This window comes from Notolepis coatsorum, assembly GCF_963971535.1.
Source record: "Notolepis coatsorum genome assembly, chromosome: 20".
Classification (NCBI taxonomy): Eukaryota; Metazoa; Chordata; class Actinopteri; order Aulopiformes; family Paralepididae; genus Notolepis; species Notolepis coatsorum.
Window position 1 is genome coordinate 33,170,191 of NC_140184.1, and position 20,156 is coordinate 33,190,346.

A 20,156-nucleotide genomic window follows, 5' to 3' on the forward strand; every position below is an offset into this window, starting at 1 on the left:
CACGGCCCAACGCTTAACCTCTCGCGAGACCACCGGCGTTCGCTTGAGACTCTGTTTGTACTTAGGCAAAAGAAAAATTGCAGCGTGATCGCTTTTACCGAATGGACTAAGAGCCTGTGACTTGTACCCATTCTTAAATTGCGAGTATACATGGTCTAATATGTTCTCGCCTCTGGTGGGACAGGTCACATGCTGATAGAAATTCGGCAGCACCTTTTTAAGACGCGCGCTGTTGAAATCCCCCAAGACCAAAATGGCCGCGTCAACGTTAGCTGCCTGGAGTTTGTTTACCTCGTCGTGAAGTTTTGAAAGTGCGACCTCAGTGTTCGCGTGTGGTGGAACGTACACTCCGATGAGGATGATGGACGTTAACTCTCTTGGGAGGAAGAAGGGTCGACATTTTATCGTGATAAACTCCAGGTCTGGGGAGCAGTGGTTAGACATTTCCTTTGTGTTGCCTACATCGCACCACTCCTTGTTTATCATGAAGGCAATGCCGCCTCCTTTCTTCTTTAATGACTCTTCTGCCGTCCGGTCTTTGCGGAGAACGAAGAAATGGTCTGCCGGTTCTATTGCGTGGTTCGGGACATCTGGACTCAGCCAAGTTTCTGTGAAACAGAGGACGTTACAATCCCGAATGTCCCTCTGGAATTGGATCCTTGCTCTGATGTCGTCCAATTTGTTTCCTATCGATTGCACATTGGCCAACAATATGCTGGGCAATGTGGTTCTGTGTCGTTTGGACCTCAGTCTGTTCCGGACCCCGGCTCTCTTTCCTCGTCTTCGCGGCGGCTTCTTGGCGTCTTGGCCATGGCCGGCATAACAAAGGATCTCGGCGGGCCATTTCTGCTGTTCAGCGATCCGATCCAGAGAGCGATCCGATCCAGAGAGCAATCCAAACGGTAAGTTTTTCTTAATCCAATGTCAATGATTGACTGACGGTCATACACATATAATGCACCAACAGTTGGTGCAAATAAAACTCCTAATACTATAAAAATTAACAAAATAAAGCACAGTCTCGTCGGAGCGATCAGAAAGGCAGCCATCAGAGCGGCGCCAGTGTTTGTGTGTTTTAAGCATTAGTCGGTCTGGTCACCAAGGTGACCGAGCCTCGTTTACACCAACACTCCCCATCCTCCACGCTATAATACATGGTCATCTCTGGAGGCACAGGGGAAGGGAATGAGGCGCTGGAGGAAGAAGTGATCTGAATGCTACTAAGAATGGCATAGCCTACCTGGAGCTGAAGATGAGGGCAACCCACAAGTCTTTCCTTTAGCCTCTCAAAAGGGGAATTTCCTTGGCCTCAACTAATGTCCCGATCCGATCACGTGATCGGAATCGGCGTCGATCACGTGCTTTTCAGAGTATCGGGGATCGGGAAAAAATTATAATAAAAATCGGCAGTCAAAAAAAGAAATATTTTATTCAACAAACATGACCATGTCCACGTCTTAAACTCATACGGAGGCCTTAGTTTTGGTTTTAAATTACATATAATATGTCATCATTAATGTATTTATTGTCACACAGAGCAGAATAATTATCCACAACAAACACATTCCCCTTTAATTTTCACTGTTGCAACAAATTCCCTTTAATTTAGACGCTACACGCTACACGCGACCACATCACAACAACAACACGTCGCTCCCGAAACACGGTTAATATCCACTGACTTGAGCAGCTAGACTTAATGTCAGAGGTTTGGAACTAAGCATTTTAAAATAGAAAGTCAAGCCAGTTGCAATGTTTGCAAGGAGGAGATTCCGCGTGGAGGAAAAACTCATGAAGCAGCAGGCTGGAGGCGAAGTTTTCAGACTAACTTTTCAACTGGAGGATAACGTTACGTGACTGAGGATTATCGTCGGCGTTTCAGACCAGAATGGACCATTACGTAAGTCGAACACTGAATGTATACTAATGTGCAAACATATATTGAAACTTTTAATATTTCTCATATGAAGCAGAAGCACATTTCTCAGGGTGAATGTAATAACAAAAGCTTCCGCTCTCGCGCCCCGGACTATTATAGGCAACAGATGGGCTTGTCTCGCTCTGCCAGTTTCTGACAAAAATGCGTCAAAATTGATTACTAATGTGAAAGATCGGATCAGAAACGATCGGATCGATAGATATTTAAAATCACATGATCGGGATCGGATCGGAAGCAAAAAAAGGCGATCGGGACATCCCTAGCCTCAACACTGGCACCCCAGAGCTTGAGTGCATAGGGACTACACTGTCCTGACCAAGCAGACATAATAGACATGGGGGGTGGAGGTTGAGGACAGGGGGGTGGGGTTGTGATGGAGAGGAGGCACTAGGGGCTACAGGGCCTGTAAAAGGTTTGATGACCCCAGAGGCTGATGCCTTCAGTCCCATTGCCTTATGGATGTTAGAACTAATCCACTCAATCATTTCCTTACCCTCCACCTTTATTGCACTAGGAGGGAAGCTGCTGGCAGGTCGATACGGCTTTAGGTTGCCTTGAAGGGGTTCGAGCCCGAAGCCTCGCAGAGAACACGAGGGACACCACACGATGTGCAGAATCAACAATGATGTGCTTGTCCCAACTTTTCAGGGTCAGAGACAGGTGGGCATGAAGCTTTGCCAAGACATCCCAGTGTATGAAGCAACTCAGTATATAGCACTTCACTAAAGCAAAATTAGCTATGGTGGAAAAAGAATATATATATATAAAAACCTGAGCCGCAACAACGCCAAGTCTCCAAATATAACACAGCACTCTTGTAGGTGGCAAACTGGAGGCGCGTTGAGGCGGGAGAGACGTGTTGAAAAGAAGCTTTGAGAGAGTAATACAGGATGGAGTGGGAACATCGATCCAAGGACCTGGGAACTGTAAACAGGGAGCGTAGAGGTCATAAGGAGACCGGTCTCAGAGGTCTGATCATTCACACTCCCTCAGATCGCTCACAGGACCAGCTCCGATAGCTGTCATTTGCCTGTAATGCTGAGGACAGGCAGCAGCTGCAAAGCACTGTTAACATATCAGGAATCTCTGGATGCAATAACAGCTGCTACATGAACTACACAGGCCACGGCTCAAGGGTATCTGATTCCACCTCAGACTTGATGTAGACGGTTCCAAGGCACCAGCTGGAGAGCTCATTCTAAAACGAATGCAAAAGTCTTGATGGCTTTTGTTGACAGAATCCGGCTATAGGGCGACAATAATGTGGTCAAGAGGCATGGTTTCTATCTTTAGCCTTTAACTGGCGTGGTTTATTTATTCACATGGCATGAGCAGCAGTTCTAGAGTTCTCCTCTCACTGAGAGGCTGGGGGGAAAGAGGAAGAGTGGGAGGAGACATCTCTATTTATACTCGGCACCTGGTGGTGTTCCTGAGTGGCTCCGCCTAGAGCGCCCTCTAGTGGAAACAGTTATATATGCAGTTAGACAGTTACTAACAATCCGACACAGAACCTCTGACTTCAACAGCTTTGCCGAGAACTGCGCCCTGAGAGGGAGGTTTGTCCTGAGCGGGAAGTTCGAAGGGTCAAAAGTCAAAGTAGGTATTTATTGTCTATTTTTAAAACTGAATCAAACCATAGACAAGGTGGCCTGTTGGGATGTTAGATCCTAATGTGAAAAACTGACTTTATATGTCTGCACTTTATGTGCTCATTTTCCAGTTTTTTTCTGTTGTCAAACACTTTGAACTGCAGTTTCTGTATGAAATGTGCTATACAAATTGCATTTTATTATTATTATTATCATGTTTACGAGTAGAGAAGATACTAGAAAACAACAAAGGGCTAAATGTTTTCAAACCAAATATAGTCCACAATGAGTTGTGTATGTCTCCTTGTCTCACACAGAAGCACATCATTAAATATGCCTTTTTCCCATGGGGCTGTGGAGATGAAGCACATCCGGGATTCTTTAAAGACCCCATGAAATCAAAATAGATGTTTTAAGTTATTTTATCACATAATGTCTTGCACTGATCATCATTTATACACCAGTATCTGTACCAACAATGACACAATGGTTGTTTTGTAGCTATTCTTAATGGTATTTTATAGTTTGTCATTTCCTCATTTCCTGGAAAACTATAAAAAAAATGTTGATGAGCCATCCTGGAAACAGGAGAGTATACTCATTTAGCATCCAATGAAATGCTTTCTAGAATGACATTTACAGCACATTGTAAGTAAGCTAGCACTCTGCCTCGTTAACATAAACCCATGTTCAACCTTAGCTTCTAACATTTCTGACGTTGCTAACGTTGCCAACATTAGCTTGCTAGATAATGGGTCGACCGTAATGCACATTCAGCACTATTGGCTACCGTAAACGCCAATCAATCCACGACAAGTCCTTTACAGGAAACGCGTAAACATGCATTACAATTCAGAAAATGCTTATAACATGGAATCCACAAATTAGTTAGCCTCCATTCTCAAACATTAGATTATTGAAAGATGTACAGAGACTAAAAACTCCCCCCAAAACACTGCATTATGCCATTCAACCGCCAAATGTCCACAGTGACCCTATTAAAAGGCACCTCTAGCTAAGCTAGCTGCTAATCTCTCCCCTGGTTTCCAGTGCGGAATAAACCCTTTATGACATGGCAAGCCCACTGCAGCACCGAGCCTGGGGGACCAGGCAGACGAGGTTGTTTTTATTCTCCTGCCGTCCTCTGGTATAAAAATCACAAACAGCCATCATTGTGATAACGGCCCAGCACTTGTGAGCCGCCCCTTGGGGACCTGTTAGAGCAGAAGCTGGTATTTGCGTGCCGTGCAGGTGCTCTAGCCCTAACTGAACTCTCCTCCCGGGGTGAAGTCAGGCGGGGGGGGTTTCAGACAGCCTGTAAATCATCAGCCCAGGCTGAAGCTGAGAGACATGCTGCTACCTCCTCTGGAGGTGTGGAGAGATGAGGTAATGTCTGCGCACCACGCACTTCAGCATGTGTTTGATGTGTAGGTCGATGGGATGAAGTTAGTGAAACAACTCAATGGAGAAGACAACATATTTGATCGTTTTATCATTGGAAGACTGTGATACGTGGAACACCCCCCCCCCCCCCCCTCCATCTTAACTTCTTCCATCTGTTCCACCCCATTACATGTCAACATCACTGAAAAGTGACAGAGACAAAAAGAAAAGATTATTTGGATGTGGTTGCTACAGAGTGGAAACAAGTCTTTTCAGCACTAAAACAAGCCAAGCTGGCATGTGTTATCAACCACTAGGTATGTGCTCACGACAACACAGAAGAAGCAAGACAAAGATAAATGGGGGGAACGCAGGAAAAATCCTCCATGAAACCCTGAAGGAAACATTTTAAATCACATCACTGACTACTTCTCTTAGGGGCGACAGTGGCTCGGGAGGTAGAGCAGTCGTCTGGCAATCCAGAGGTTCCCGGTTCGATTCCCGCTCCTCCCGGGCAGCGTGTCGATGTGTCCTTGAGCAAGACACTTAACCCCTAATTGCTCCCGATGAGCAGGTTGGCACCTTGCATGGTTGCCTCCGCCGTCGGTGTGTGAATGTGTGAGTGAATGTGTGTGTGAATGTGTGAGTGAATGGGTAAAATGTGAGTAACAAATTGTAAAGCGCTTTGGATAAAAGCGATATATAAAAAAGCAGCCATTTACAGTACCATTTACTTCTCTACCTCTATGGCTCTGTACTCAGTGGCTCCTTTGAATTTGAATTACACACCGTCATAGAATCCAAGCATCAGGGTGGCATGCATTAGGGTGGCACACACTAGCAAAGGGCTGTATGGCAACGTAGCTTGCTTCGCTAGCAAACACTTTTTTCATTACCACCAAATGATGTTCACCAAAAGTGCCAGTTTGTGCCAATGAAACAGAAAACTCTTTGTTTGTTGCAGGAAGCTGAGGAGCATGGCTAATACACACGTTACTGCAAAAGGTTTGTTGGCTTAGTGTTGTCCAAAAGATAAAAACAGTGGTTCGTGCATTTCCAAATTGCCAACAACATGTTGCTCATTTTGCATAATGTTCATAGACTATTGATATGGACATGTCGTTCCATGAGTGGAGAGGTAATTATTACAAATGGTAACAGACAGTTTTGACTTAGTTTGAAGCTTTGATTAAGCATTGGGAATATTGCTGTGCATGTTACTAGATTTTATTATGAGAGTACTTGATCTGGGAAAACAATACTCATGCCCATCCCTAGTAGCAGCTAATGCTCGCTGTTTAGCCTGTTAGCTTGTTGCAATATCTCTGAGCGAGGCACCGACAATAGGACACTGCCTATCCGCATTGATTTAGGATGCAGTGCCGTGCTTCTTTTACTCTATGATAATATTTAGTATATGTCAGGCAAAACGTCAAGCACTATCACATTGCACCAGCAGATATCAACTTGTTTGGGTTACTCAACAGTAGTAAAATCTCCTCTCAAGAAGTCACTAGCAGGGCTTTTAGACTCAGTCTTGTTCCAAACTAATTAAATGGGTCGTGTTTAAGGCATAGGAAACATATACAGTATATGAAATACAATATACTGGAAAGTGAAACAACTGGAAAGTGGCCATACTCATGTAAAATATTTGTATGAAAACTCAAATTCATATAGAAATATTTTCTAACTTCTTCACTTGGGAGGAAGGGAGAAGGCAGAGAGCGATATGAAACCTCAGTCACATACAGTGCTCTAAATACCTGCTGCATCGATAGCCGACGAGGCTGCCAACTTAGCTCCGTTATTAAAAACTGACAAAGTCACCCATTCTTGTGAGTGGAAACTCTTGGATGGGTGGAGTGGAGTTGAGATTCCTGCTGAGAGATTACAACCTTCTGAAATAATGATGCAGGCTGGCATCTAGCAAAAATAAATAAATAAATGAAATAATTAACTGCCAGAGAAGAAAAGAGGCTCTGCAGCACAAGGTCAGCAAAGACAAACACAGCATTTTTCACCTCCCCAGCCTCATAGCCAACTCGCACACGAGTATTATGAAACTTTTAGGACAGAACATTGAAAGAGAAACGCATGGGGGGGGGGGGGGGGGGGGTGATGCGGAGGCTCTTCAGCAAGGACAGGAGGGTATAGATGGTGAAAGTGTTTAGGGCTATTCTATTGAAGTGGCCGTCAGTCTTTTCGTCCTCGCTTCACTGAGCTCCCATAAGAGAGGGGAGAGTGAGTGAGTGAGTGAGTGAGTAGGGTGCGAACCACGGGGGAGCCATGGCTCCCCTAGATGAGACATCAGCTCCCCTGAAAACATGATTTGTGAAGTTTTGGGGGGGGTCTCTAAAATACTGACAATAAATTCTATTTTTGCCATGCATTTCAAATCTTTCTGTAATTTTCTGTATCGTCATCATCATCTATAATGCGTAACATTTGGCTATTTTTATGTATGATTCATGATTTGCGCACTAATTCACCGTAATAGATGGCAACATGCATGCTATTCTTGTGATTACCATTCGGAGCGTGGCGGCACTGTAGCCTGCAGGCACGCACAAATCAAACTTCACCCGCGTTTGATTTGTAATCTGACAGCAGTGACGGTGACAATGACAGTTTGACAGGTAATCAGGATAATGTCGAAACGAAAAATCAAACAAGTAAGCCTTCTAAACAATTTTGGTTTCACAAAGAAGGCGAAGCAGCCAATCGACTCGACTGAGCAGGAGCCGGTAGGATAATCTACTTCGATCGCAGACCATTTTAAATTGACTGCTGGCGACGCTAACGTTACACCTGCTGCAGGGACTATTGGAGAGGAGCCAGGAGTATTTTCATTGAGTGAGTTAGCTTAGCTAGGCTATACTAAGTCAGGAGTCAGAGAGATAATCACGAGATACTGTACATTCAGACAGTGTTGGATCTAACTAAATGGATTTATATGGACACGTTTTATCATGGAAAGTTCAAGCCTGGACGGCCGGACCACAAAACAACAACAAGTGAGTCTATTGCAATATGTACTGTTCTGTAGTTACTGAAACTGATTGAATATATGGCAAGATTCAAGAGGTTTATTTGTCACATACAGGCCTACAGTATGTCGAGTACAGAAAGCGTCACAGTAAAGTTCTCCCTGCGAGGCACGCTGACACCCCCCCCCCCCCCCCCCCCCCCCCCAAAAAAATGTATGAGCTCCCCCGAAGACCATGGTATGGTTCGCACACCGTGAGTGAGTGAGTGAGGGGCCTTTCTAAGGGCCCTTTCTCACTCACTCTATTCGTTTCTATTTCGTTCCGTTCCGCCCGTGCCGAGATCTGATGCGAACTCCCCCCCCCCCCCCTCTCCCCCCTCTAGTTTGCGTACACACTTCAGTCTGGGTGCGCTCTGGGTTTTGTTTACGGTTTGAGCTTGTAAGCTTGCCGTAGTCGATGATGTCACGCTCGAAATGTAAACACAGGAAGTGTTAACACGGAGACTGGAGAATGGATGTTGATATAAAGAAACAAATAACTAATAAATATGAAGTTATATTTGAACCTGTTGTCAAGCCTTGTCAATATAACCCACCCCCCTTTTCTCACGAATGGAACTCTGTTGTAGAGTCCGCTTTTGATCGTTTTGCAGGGTTAACAATAACGCTAAGCTAACGGCTAACGCTAACATTACTACATGCAACATACTAGTAACATCTACTGGTCGACCGAAAATGTAAACGGGAATGTCTTAACACGACTGCGGACTCTGGATGTTGATATAAAATGAACAAATTGCCAATAAATATGAAGTTATATTTGAACCTCTGTTGTCAAGCCTTGTCAATATAACCCACCCCATTTTATCACGAATGGATGGTGTTGTAGAGTCCGCTTTTGAGCGTTTTGCAGGGTTAACGATAGCGCTAAGCTAACGGCTAACGCTAGTTAGCTTAGCCTTTTACTAGTAACATTGCTGCATCGATTATATTGAATGTCATTGATCTACTGGTCTACCACGGCCGACTGGTTGGGCACCACTGGTCTAATAGAAATAAATGCATTCGAACAAGAAAGTATAGTATACAGCAATGGCTAAGGCTAAGCTAACGGCTAATGCTAGTTAGCTTAGCCTGTCCAGCAGCTAACATCCCATCGCTCGTGGCAATTATATTACATGTCATTGATCTACTGGTCGACCACGGCCGACTGGTTGGGCACCACTGGTCTAATAGAAATAAATGCATTCGAACAAGAAAGTATAGTATACAGCAATGGCTAACGCTAAGCTAACGGCTAACGCTAGTTAGCTTAGCCTGTCCAGCAGCTAACATCCCATTGCTCGTGGCAATTATATTACATGTCATTGATCTACTGGTCGACCACGGCCGACTGGTTGGGCACCACTGGTCTAATAGAAATAAATGCATTCAAACAAGAAACTAATGTAAAGAAATAGCATGGCAAACAAAAATTGCCAGGCCTAATGCGAGTCAGAAGTGCTGTGCTTTGTAATGTGGCTTCATGTTTTCATCCACTGAGCTGTGAGGTTCCACATGCTTGTTTTTGGTTGAGGTCTGAACTCAAATTGCCCATAAATATCGTTTTTGTGGGTATTGTCCAGTGTGGTTTTATCTGCCCAAAATTCAAGCAAGCATGACAGTAACGACGTTGTGTGTGTCACGCCCCCCGCTCCGATTCCGAGACCACCTAATCCAACTGGCCCCGTTCAGCGGGGGGTAAAACGAATCAGCGCCGTTTCGCATCCCAAAAGGGGTGAGTGAGAACACTCCCCCCGTGCCCCGGGGCGGTGATTCGATCCAAATACCTGAGTGAGTGAGTGAGTGAGTGAGTGAGTGAGTGAGTGAGTGAGTGAGTGAGTGAGTGAGTGAGTGAGTGAGTGAGTGAGTGCACTAGAGAGAGAGAGATAAGCCGCATTTGCACCGAAACTACCTGGAACTTTTCACAGAAGTTTAAGTTCCTTCAGCCCACTGTTCTCTGCTTTTGCACAGCGGTGTAAAGACCCGCGAAGATTAGGCAAATCAGTCTGCTAAGGTGTGAAAAAGTTCTCTAGCCATTCCAGTGTCTCACTAGAACACACAATGAATAGAGTTAAATGAACAGGCCAATGTCCCCTGCATACTCTTTTGCCACATAATATATTATATATTATATTGGTCCTCGCATTGAACAGACCGCTCAATGCACTGGCAACTCACATAGTCCAGATGACTGGTAATAACAATATTTTTAAATGATTAGCTTATAATATGCATTTCACGTTGCAGGGCTGTAGTGCAATCTTCTCTGCCAGCAGGCAATAGCGATCTTTAAATGCTTGAGCTGCAAACATTTCACCTGCTTAGTTCATACAATCTAATTGTAACTAAGAAATGTGCTGGAAAAGAATTATCGCTTTTGTGCATCGATCACTAGATTTATCAGCTTGTAATACACAATTAAATCTCCTGGTTGAAAGTGGATGACATTGGCAAAATTGATGTTAAATGCCTTATAAAATACTTAAGCTACAAACTTAAAGACTGTTCTGACAGCACAAGTAAGCACAGGTAACAAAAATATTTGCTGGGGGGGGGGGGTTTAATCCATAGCTCAATTAACCAAAAAACGAGTTTGTGCTGCAAATTTCTTTAAATGTCGGTATAAATTAAATGCTGCAAGTACACAATCATTTAGAATGTTCAGTACCAAAAGCACCACACCCCTGCCTTCGAAAACGTGTTACCCCGAGTGCAGGGTTTTTTGTGTGGTAAAATAATCTCCAGGAAGAGTTCCTTAAAAAGTCCCTAGTTCCGGGGGAAAGTTCCTGCGGTGAAAATGCGGCTATACCCCCACTTTTTTTTTAGAGAGAGTGTAAGTTCATATTTGACTTGGTCATATCATGTGAATGGATACATAATACCAGCGTTATAGGCTGAGGTGCACGCTTTCAGAGCATCACGGACGGATTTGTCTACCCAGGGCTTTTGGTTTGGGAAAACAATTGTGGTAGAGGGGATTGTTTCTTCTACCAACAAAGTACTCATCATGTTACATCATCATGTTCCAAAAGTGAAGCAGTCTATAACAAACTGACTATTTTAAAAGGCAAAATTAGGAGAGGAGAGAGAGAGGAGGAAGCTCATGGGGAGGAAAGAGTCATCAAGAAGTTCAAAATCAGTGACAGTGACTGTACCAGTCAAAAGTAGTAAGTAATTAAGTAAGTATGTAAACTTTAGGTAATGGTAAATGGACTCCACTTATATAGCGTTTGTATCCAAAGTGCTTTGCAACTTATGCCTCACATTCACACATAAACGGCAGAGTAAACCATGCAAGGTGCCAACCTGCTGATCAGGAGCAGTTACTTAAGAGTTTAGTGTCTTGCTCATGGACACTTTGACCCACTGCCCGCTCTACCTCCTGAGCCACTGTCCCCGGTACATGTATCTACTGTCAACAATACTGTCCACTTGTTACCGGGTCAACACAGCTGGACAACGACAGTTGCAAATAGAAAAGCAGCAGGGACCTGAAACACTGAGCCTCTCCCGACTGCTTTTCAGCGGTTAGACTAAATTAATCACTCAACAGAGGAGAATGAAATGATCATCATGTTCAACCTTGGCCTTTAATATAGGAAAGAGGAACTCTCATCCATATAAGTCAAATCTGAGATCACACTGATGAAGAACAACAGGTTTGAATGAACTTGAATGTGAATCCGACTGACGTCAACGGAGGAGCTTGAGCCCAGTTTAGAGAAGTGACACCAACCTCCTGCTACCCGTCATTTATGATAGATGGAACCAAATATCGCACAGTATGTTTTTGGTTAATTTATATAAACTTTTCTGGAGATGACCCATTATGTCAGTCACTGTTCATCACAGAGAAATGTAATATTCAGATAAAAATATTTAGCATATTATGTAAAGTCAGTCACTGTCAATCTTTACATCAATGCAAAACTAGGGTATGCAAATTAAGACAACTATTCATCAGCACGCAAGGTCCTTGATTAATACCATGCACATAATTTGTGTGTGATTAAACACATTGAAACGTTGTTGCACATGCTAGTAGACGTAGGAAATACTAGTCGGTTAAACTATTCTGAGATAACCAACTCAGTTGAATGTGTGATAACGGCTGTATATTTTGATTTGCACATTATCAAAGGCTGCTCTTGAATGCATCTCTGGCTGCTCACAACTGACTCTCTTTCACAAATCCCATGGTACACACCTCAAACTAGCTGACTGCTATTACTCCTCAACATCCGAGAAATACTCATCATTGGCATTAAAATGTAGTATCGGAAATGATCGGTATCGGTTTTAACTTTTTTAACGACAACTTTTACACAACATGCACATTTTACCCTAATTCATGCATTTGTCTCATCACGTCTAGACTACTGTAACGCACTTTTTTCAGGCCTAAGTAATTCAAGCATCGAAAATGCAGCTGGACGGATACTAACTAAATCTAGAACATTTGATCACATCACATCAGTTTTGTCCGCCCTACACTGGCTTCCTATTCAAGCCAGATCTGACTTTAAAGTGCTACTACTCACTTACAAAATTGTAAATGGGCTCGCACCGCTCTATCTATCCGATCTCATCTCACGATACTCGCCCGCTCTTGCTCTGCGCTCACAAAATGCGGGGCTTCTATAGATTCCTAGGGTTAAAAAGAAATCCGCCGGCCACAGAGCCGTTGTCTACCATGCTCCCTACCAGGGCCGCCTCAGGGGGTGTGCGAGCAGTGCGGTCGCACAGGGCCTCGCGGGAAGGGGGGCCTCGCAAAAAAAAAAAAAAAAATTAATTTTTATTTTTTTTTGCGAGGCCCCCCTTCCCGCGAGGCCCTTTTTCATCACAGACCTAAAATCTAGTTTTGCTTATATGCTTATATATTTCACATTAGACACGTTTGTAGAATGTGTCTGACTTGTTCCTGGGTCTGCAGTGACATACTATTGGTTTCAACGAAGGGAGCTATGGGGCTCTGCAGCAGACATACTATTGGTTTCAACGAAGGGAGCGGAGTGGTTACTTACATCATGTGTAGTACTCCAGCGTGAGTCAGCTGCGTTTGACTATTTCGCGCGTGCAGCTTTTGACTATTATGCTTAGTTATGCCAGCCAACTCGAAGAGGTCGGTCATTATCAGTCGGTCGGTCACCAAGGAACGTTGACGAAAGGCGGGACAAATGGCCGGAGCCTTGTCATGATGCAGTCGGGATATAGCCATGATGATGTCGGCTAGTAGCTAGCTCAGCTAAAGGCTAACTAGCGTTAGCTAACCTAGAGACATGCAGCCAAGATGAAGAGGATGGTCGTTTGGCAGATGAACTTCGTCAACTCCACGCGGTTGTCTCCATCCTCTTGGACGTTTGGTGAGTTTTTAACCTATTCTATTAACTCTATTCTATTCCCGCCGTGGACATCGCTCTCTCTCTCTCTCTCTCTCTCTGGAGCTAAACTGGCCGACTAGCTGTTGTAGTACTACTAGTAGCTAACGGTGTATGGCCTGGTGTCATGTAGCCGCATAGCTTGCTTCTGCGTTAGCTAATGGTTAGCGATAGCCTGGTTGAGCTAACTGTTAGCCAGTTAGCTGTTTAGCTTCGACGTTGCGCTCGGCTGGGAACGTTCGTTTGATGCTATCAGTTAGCCTTGAGTTAGCTGTTAGCTTGTGCTACGACCATTGACATTAGCCGTGAGAATAGCAGGGGGTTCTGGCACTCTGACTACGACATCATCTTTGACAGAAGATGTAGTCGGGCCTGCACCATGACAAGGCTCTGGCCATAGCTTATTTTTGTCCCGACAGCGAGAGGCCTTTCGTCAACGTGGAGACCTGTGTTGCGGCCTTTCGCCCTGCGTTCCTTGGTGCAGGTAAGATTAATGAAAATGTCATGACATTACCCCACTCTTCCTTCCTTCCCCTCCCGAATGTTTTGTTAATAACGATGTTTTTTTCCAGGCAAAACATATGTTACTTCACAACATTTGGAGATACGACATGTGCTGTGTGTGAATTAATTTGTTCGTTTGTGTAGCTTGGGTAGCGTTGGGCCGTTGGCCAAAGCTGTGTGTGGCCTGGTGTCAGTAGCCTACCTGGCTAGCCTTTAGCTGTCGGCCATTGGCTCCTTGCTGCTTTGTTTTCTCTTGGTATAGACCCTCTTCTCTTTGGATTTAAGTGTTGATCTTTGTCCTTTTGGATCTATGTATATTCATGTTGCCTTTGTGAAGTTATCTTTTCCTTCTGTTTTGTTCTTTCATTAAAAGTTGAATATCCTTTAGGGGGTCATCTTTGCTTATCTCTCTCTCTCTCTCTCTCTTTCTAACACACACATGCTCTCTCTCTCTCTCTCTTTCTAACACACACAGTCTGCCTATGGCGGCCTTTCTCGATGGCTAGGCTGTGCTCGCTGAGTCTGTACCTAGTCAAGGATCTTCAGTCACAGTGCTCAGGTATTCTGCCACTGTGTACTCTCTGTTTAGGGCCAAATAGCATTTCAATTTCTTTCCAATGTGTCTCTCTCTGTACACTGTATATTGACTGTAGAACGGGAGCTCTCTCTCGCTCTCTCTCTTGCTATATGTTGACTGTATCATGCCCAGCCTCGGGCAGCGCTATTATTTACGAATATGTTGACTGTATTGAAAAAATTAAATAAAAAATTAAATCTCGCACAGGGCCTCGCATTTCTCCCAGGCGGCCCTGCTCCCTACCTGTGGAATAAATTACCTGCCGTCGTCAGGGGCGCCTGCTCTGTCGAAACCTTTAAATCCTTGCTTAAGAGTAAGACCCATCTTTTCTCGCTCTCCTTCAACCTACCCTGATCTCACCTGGTCGGGGACTGACCCTTAGCTTAATCTGTCTAGTTTAGTTAGGATGTCTGTTATCTGTCTGTTAGTTAGGATGTCTGACATGGGATAAATGTTTAACCCCTATTGTCAAAAGTATGCATAATGTGTTAATTCCATGACAGGAGATATGTGATGTTAGTTACCTGAAATTATTTCGTTTATTTTTTTGGGACGGGGGGGCTGCATATATCGGTATCGGTTGATATCGGTATCGGAAATTAAGAGTTGGACAATATCGGTATATCGGATATCGGTAAAAAAGCCAATATCGAACATCCCTAGTGTGCACGGCTCAGCAGCTTAGATTGCCATGGAAGCTGGGGTGTGCCGCATCAGACTAGTTTGGCTAGCACAAGGCGGTGCACAGTGCAATGTGGAGCTTCGTAATCTCCACAAAACCTGGTGTTCCTCCGAGCGTGGAAAACAGATTAGGTCAGCTCCCTCTCTCTGCTGCAATGTACTAAATATTACATTGAATGCTTAACTTACACATTTACACCCAGGCAACACACAATGATGTAAATGTGCATTAGTGTTGCATAATAAAACATTGTATAGGCTAAGGCTCCTATCTCTTAGAGCCAGCAGCAAAATGAGGGAATTAGATTCGATTCCAATTTATTGTCATTATACAGCACGAGTACAGTACAACAAAAATAAATTTGGCAAAATCTGAGGAGACAGGTGGGCTTTTCCTCATCCATTTTGTTCGCCAGAGACCATGCGTTACTGAGCAAGATGCTGGGTAACGATAGGCAGTGCAGAGTTAGCCTTAGTTTAGCTCACAGTCTTCCTCACACCTCTTCCGTTTACGTTCACGGCGGGGGCGTTCTCGTTGGGGAGCTGAATATCGCCAATAACGTAGTCAGATTGTTTTAATCCAACGTCCAAAAGATAGACAGGTTTATGATGTGAAAGCAAGATGATTGTTCTGGGTGAGCAGACTTAAAACGAGTAGGTATATTACCACTAATTTGCAAAAACGGGAGAGACGCCGAGCCTTGCGTTGTGCACGCGCTGCCATTTTATCATTGCTTTGATGTTAATCCAGCCATCCATTAACCTCTTAACCCCTAGCCATATTTTCAGAAAATGCCTTCTAAGTAAATGGAAGATTGCTCCACTTCTACAAGGCTATTTTGCATGTTATTGGTATCTAGGGACATCTATGGACCCCAGGGAATGTATTCCCAGTATCGGAAATATTGTGTCCATTACTACGCTCGAGTAAATTGTAATGAACCAAAGGAGAATATAATTAATACCATGCTAACATTGACCAAAAGTGAAAATATGCTACTGAGCTCATTCAGCACCTTCTTGAGATCAAGTGTACTAAAGATCTAAGGATATGAACAAAGGGCAGATGATTTACAGGTTTTTTTGGAGATACATGAATTTTGCCATCATGCAATATGAAATATGAATATAGAATATCAGGCCTATAAATTCCAATGGGAGAGTTAAATCTGGATTTAGTACCACCAGGTGTCCGGTATAGGGCAGCAAAGACTGAATGAAATCTACTGTAAGTACAGTTACTTTTGTATAAAGTCCATAGCTCTGTAATTTTCTATCGGATTGAGACATGTTTTTTTCCTAGACGTCCACAGAAAGGTAAAGAAACAATATACGTTGTATTTTATGGCAATAACGTTAGGTTTGTTCGACCCGTGAGATATAAACACGACATTCACGTCAATATTTGTAAGAAAAAAATGGTTGGCCTTCATTTGTCGATGGCTGGTGTGAGCTGGGTAGTACTTACGCCTGCTACCCCTTCTGGGGCATAGGCCGTCAACAAGTGATCTCCAAGCATCTCTGTCTTGAGCTGTTCTCTCCAGTTGGTTCCAGGTCATCTTCATGGTCTTGGTGTCTGCCCTCCAGGTCTCTGCGCCAGGTGTTTCTCGGGCGGCCCCTTTTCCGCTTGCCCTGCGGGTTCCATGTTAGGGCTTGTCTGGTGATGGTACTTGCGGGCTTTCGCAGGGTGTGGCCTATCCAGTGCAATCTGTGTTTCTTAATTTCTTCTTCTGCGGGCAGCTGGTTTGTTCTCTGCCAGAGTTCGCAGTTGCTGATGGTGTCTGGCCATCGGATGTGGATGATCTTCCGCAGGCAGCTGTTAATGAAGACCTGCACTTTCCTGATGGTTGCAGCTGTATTTCTTCACGTCTCTGCTCCGTATAGGAGGACTGCCTTGACGGTGTTAAAGAATCTGACTTTGGTGTTGGAAGTCAGTTCTTTTGAGCTCCAGATGTTCTGTAATTGCACGAATGCTGTACGTGCTTTCCTTATTCGTGCTCTAACGTCAGCATCTGTGCCGCCCTGCTTGTCAATAACACTGCCAAGGTAGGTAAAGGCTGGGTAGTAGGGGTGGGAATCACCAGCTTCATCACTATACGATACAATATCGATTCTTTGGACAACGATACGATATTTGCCGATATCACAAAGTCTGCCACGATACGATACGATTCGATTCAGGTGCCTGCGATCGATACGAGACGATATTATGTGCCCATTTAACACAATCAGTCACATTTAGATCAACTAAAAAAAGGCTACAGAAATATCAATTGACGTTTTTCTTTTTCAGCTCTTCCAGACATTTAAATGAAAAACAATCTATTGTTTTTAATACAAGTAGACCTGTTCACTGTAAAGTGCCATGTTTTTATATATTGAGCTTTAAACTTTAAGTAAAATGTTTTGGAACTCACAACACGCAACCTAAAACCTCTCCCTCTCCCAAACTGTTCCTACAATTGTTTTATGTTGCATGATGATCATGAATACATTTATTATGTATTCATGTTTAAATATCAACATTATCTGTATGTATTCATGTTTAAATATCAACATTATCTGTCCATCCTCAGTAAATACTATCAATATATACTATCAATATAATAATACTCCTGACTTCATCTGGTCTTTTCAAACGCACACACAGAATGCCCCTCCCCCAGTCCCCCCCCCTTCCCCAGTCCCCTCTCCTCTCTCCTGTTCTCTCTCAGGGTCAGGGTCTCTTAGGGTCCTTGCCGTCCATTAACCCCATGTAAACGTAGTTGTAGTTTGTAGAGCTAAAGCAGCTAAAGCTATATTTTATAGTATAGCTATGGGTCTAATAACGCTGTCTAGTCTCAGTGAGTTGCTTCTGGTCAACATGCAAAAAACGGATACTTTTTTCATCCGTACATTTCCGTTTTATACCGTTTTGAATATGAATATAGTTTGGGTGCTTCCGAGTCATTCCAGGGAAAAGACACGAAAACTGCGTTTTTGTGTAATTCAATAAACACGTTGTAATTTTTCGCCTGATTATCGGATCTTCCTGAAATCAACGTTAGATCATAATCATTATCCTTTAACCCCCCCCCTGCAACCCAACGGCAAACTGCCATACACATAAAGCACAGATAGCTTCAATCGCCGTAGAAATAAATATCAGATCAACGCAAGCTTTCATATATAGTTTCCTTACCTGGTCTCTGATGTAATGCAAAAAGAATTATCCAAATATAAGATAAGATAAGATATTCCTTATCTGATCGCCATTCCAGTTATCCACAGCGATCCTGTCTCCGACGTTGTTGGGCATTGCACTTCAACGGGCGGGTGGGGTCAGTAGTCCAAACCATCCCTACAAGCGTGTGTTTTGCCGGAGTATTTAGGACCCGCCCCCACGCCGCAGCTCGGTAGAGAAAAGAAACTAACCCGTTTCTAACGGGGTGCAATAATAGCCGAAGGCGTTAGAGGGTGGTATAAGACCGTCTGCTAGCTCAGACACATTCAGTACAGCATGCACAAGGTGCCCCGCTGAATTATGAATGGCAATAGCGAATAAAAGAAATACCGTGAGAGAAAAACGTAGATCTACGTTTCCGGCAACCAAATGGTTCATAGGGTTAGGGTCTTTACTCTTGGCTACATTTGAAAAATAAACATCACTTAATACGGATTGTATTGATAAGAATATATTATAATATTAAAAGGTCTACTGAATGATTAACCACACTCCTAATCAACTGGAAAAATAAAACACCATTATAGTATATTTATTTACACAGTGCTTTAGAGGCAGTAGGTACCCCCTTCTGCACCACAGAAAATTGGATTTGGGAGAAAGAAAGAAAATAAATTATGAAATAATTGCAACTCTGCACAATGTGGCTTATGTTGTGCAAGTAACAATGCTGTGACCAGATTACAGTTCTTGTGACCATGATCATGTGACATATCACCCATCTGATTTTGTATTTAGAAGAGGGGGAAATAGGAAGTTAAAAATAAGGCAGTTCCCCAGAGATTATTAATGCAACCTAAGGTGTGGGGAAAGACTTTGATCAGTGGCTTTAAGTCCTACAGTCTCTCCCCGTGTAGACTTCCAATTACTTGCCTGATACAGGCTAATGAACCGGGAGTGGGTTCAAAGAGTTCCTTCTTTTCTTTCGCTATCAAATATCAAAGCTGATGCGGGTATGAGAAGAACGTACAAAGCTTAGAGTCGAAACAGAGCTAATTAAGCTTATCGCTGGGTTCAAGATAGGGCTGAACGATTTGGAAAATAAATATATCTAATTGAGATTATTCTGACTGATAATGATTGCGATTGTAATAATGGTTCACTAATATTTGAGGGAATGATCATTTTTGTGTCATTATTCTCATTTCCATTGAGAAACGTGTTAAAATGATCATGGTGTGATTTTTGCAGGGATCTGTATCAAACAAATATGTTTTCTTAACTTGTAGAATACAATTTGTAGGCCAGGGCATCTCTGCAAGACCACAATACTGGTATGGTATTCTGACACACATGTTGCCTTTAACAAATATTGCAGCCTCCTGCAATTTGGAAATTGCACTAGGCCATATTGCGATTTCAATAATATTTTGATTAATTATTCATCCCAAGTTCAAGACCAACTTTTTCTACATGGAGCACTGGAAATTGAACCAACTGAAAACGCACATTTTAAGCACAACTTAAATCAACATTCAGGGCAACACATTTATATTTTTTCTATATTTTTGGACTGACCATTCCAATGGATTCTCTACAAATGCAGGCAATCAAAATCTGATAGAAGTCTCTAGGGTCATTAGGGTGGCAATATATTCCATTTAACATTGTCTCAGTGTGTACCCTCCTGCAAATCCTTCATGGTGTTATTGCGCTTGATGTTTAAACTCTGTGGTCAAATCAGCAAGCGTAGTTTTTCTGTGTAAATGTTTGGCCATACGGAGAACAGTACATAAAGTATCCGAACCAGGTAAATTGTGTGAGCTATCCCTGTGGGAAAGAGTCTTTGCAGGTTTATCTGCTGCCGACTCGTCTAAATGATCCTCTTTGTCATACTTCTGGGACTGCCGT

At 43.4% G+C, this 20,156-nt stretch overlaps 1 protein-coding gene across 1 annotated transcript in view; it reads right to left on the reverse strand.

The window, feature by feature from the left end:
- glceb (glucuronic acid epimerase b) overlaps window positions 1-20,156 on the reverse strand; it is a 156,166-nt gene that overhangs the window by 65,034 nt on the left and 70,976 nt on the right. The window lies entirely within an intron of this gene.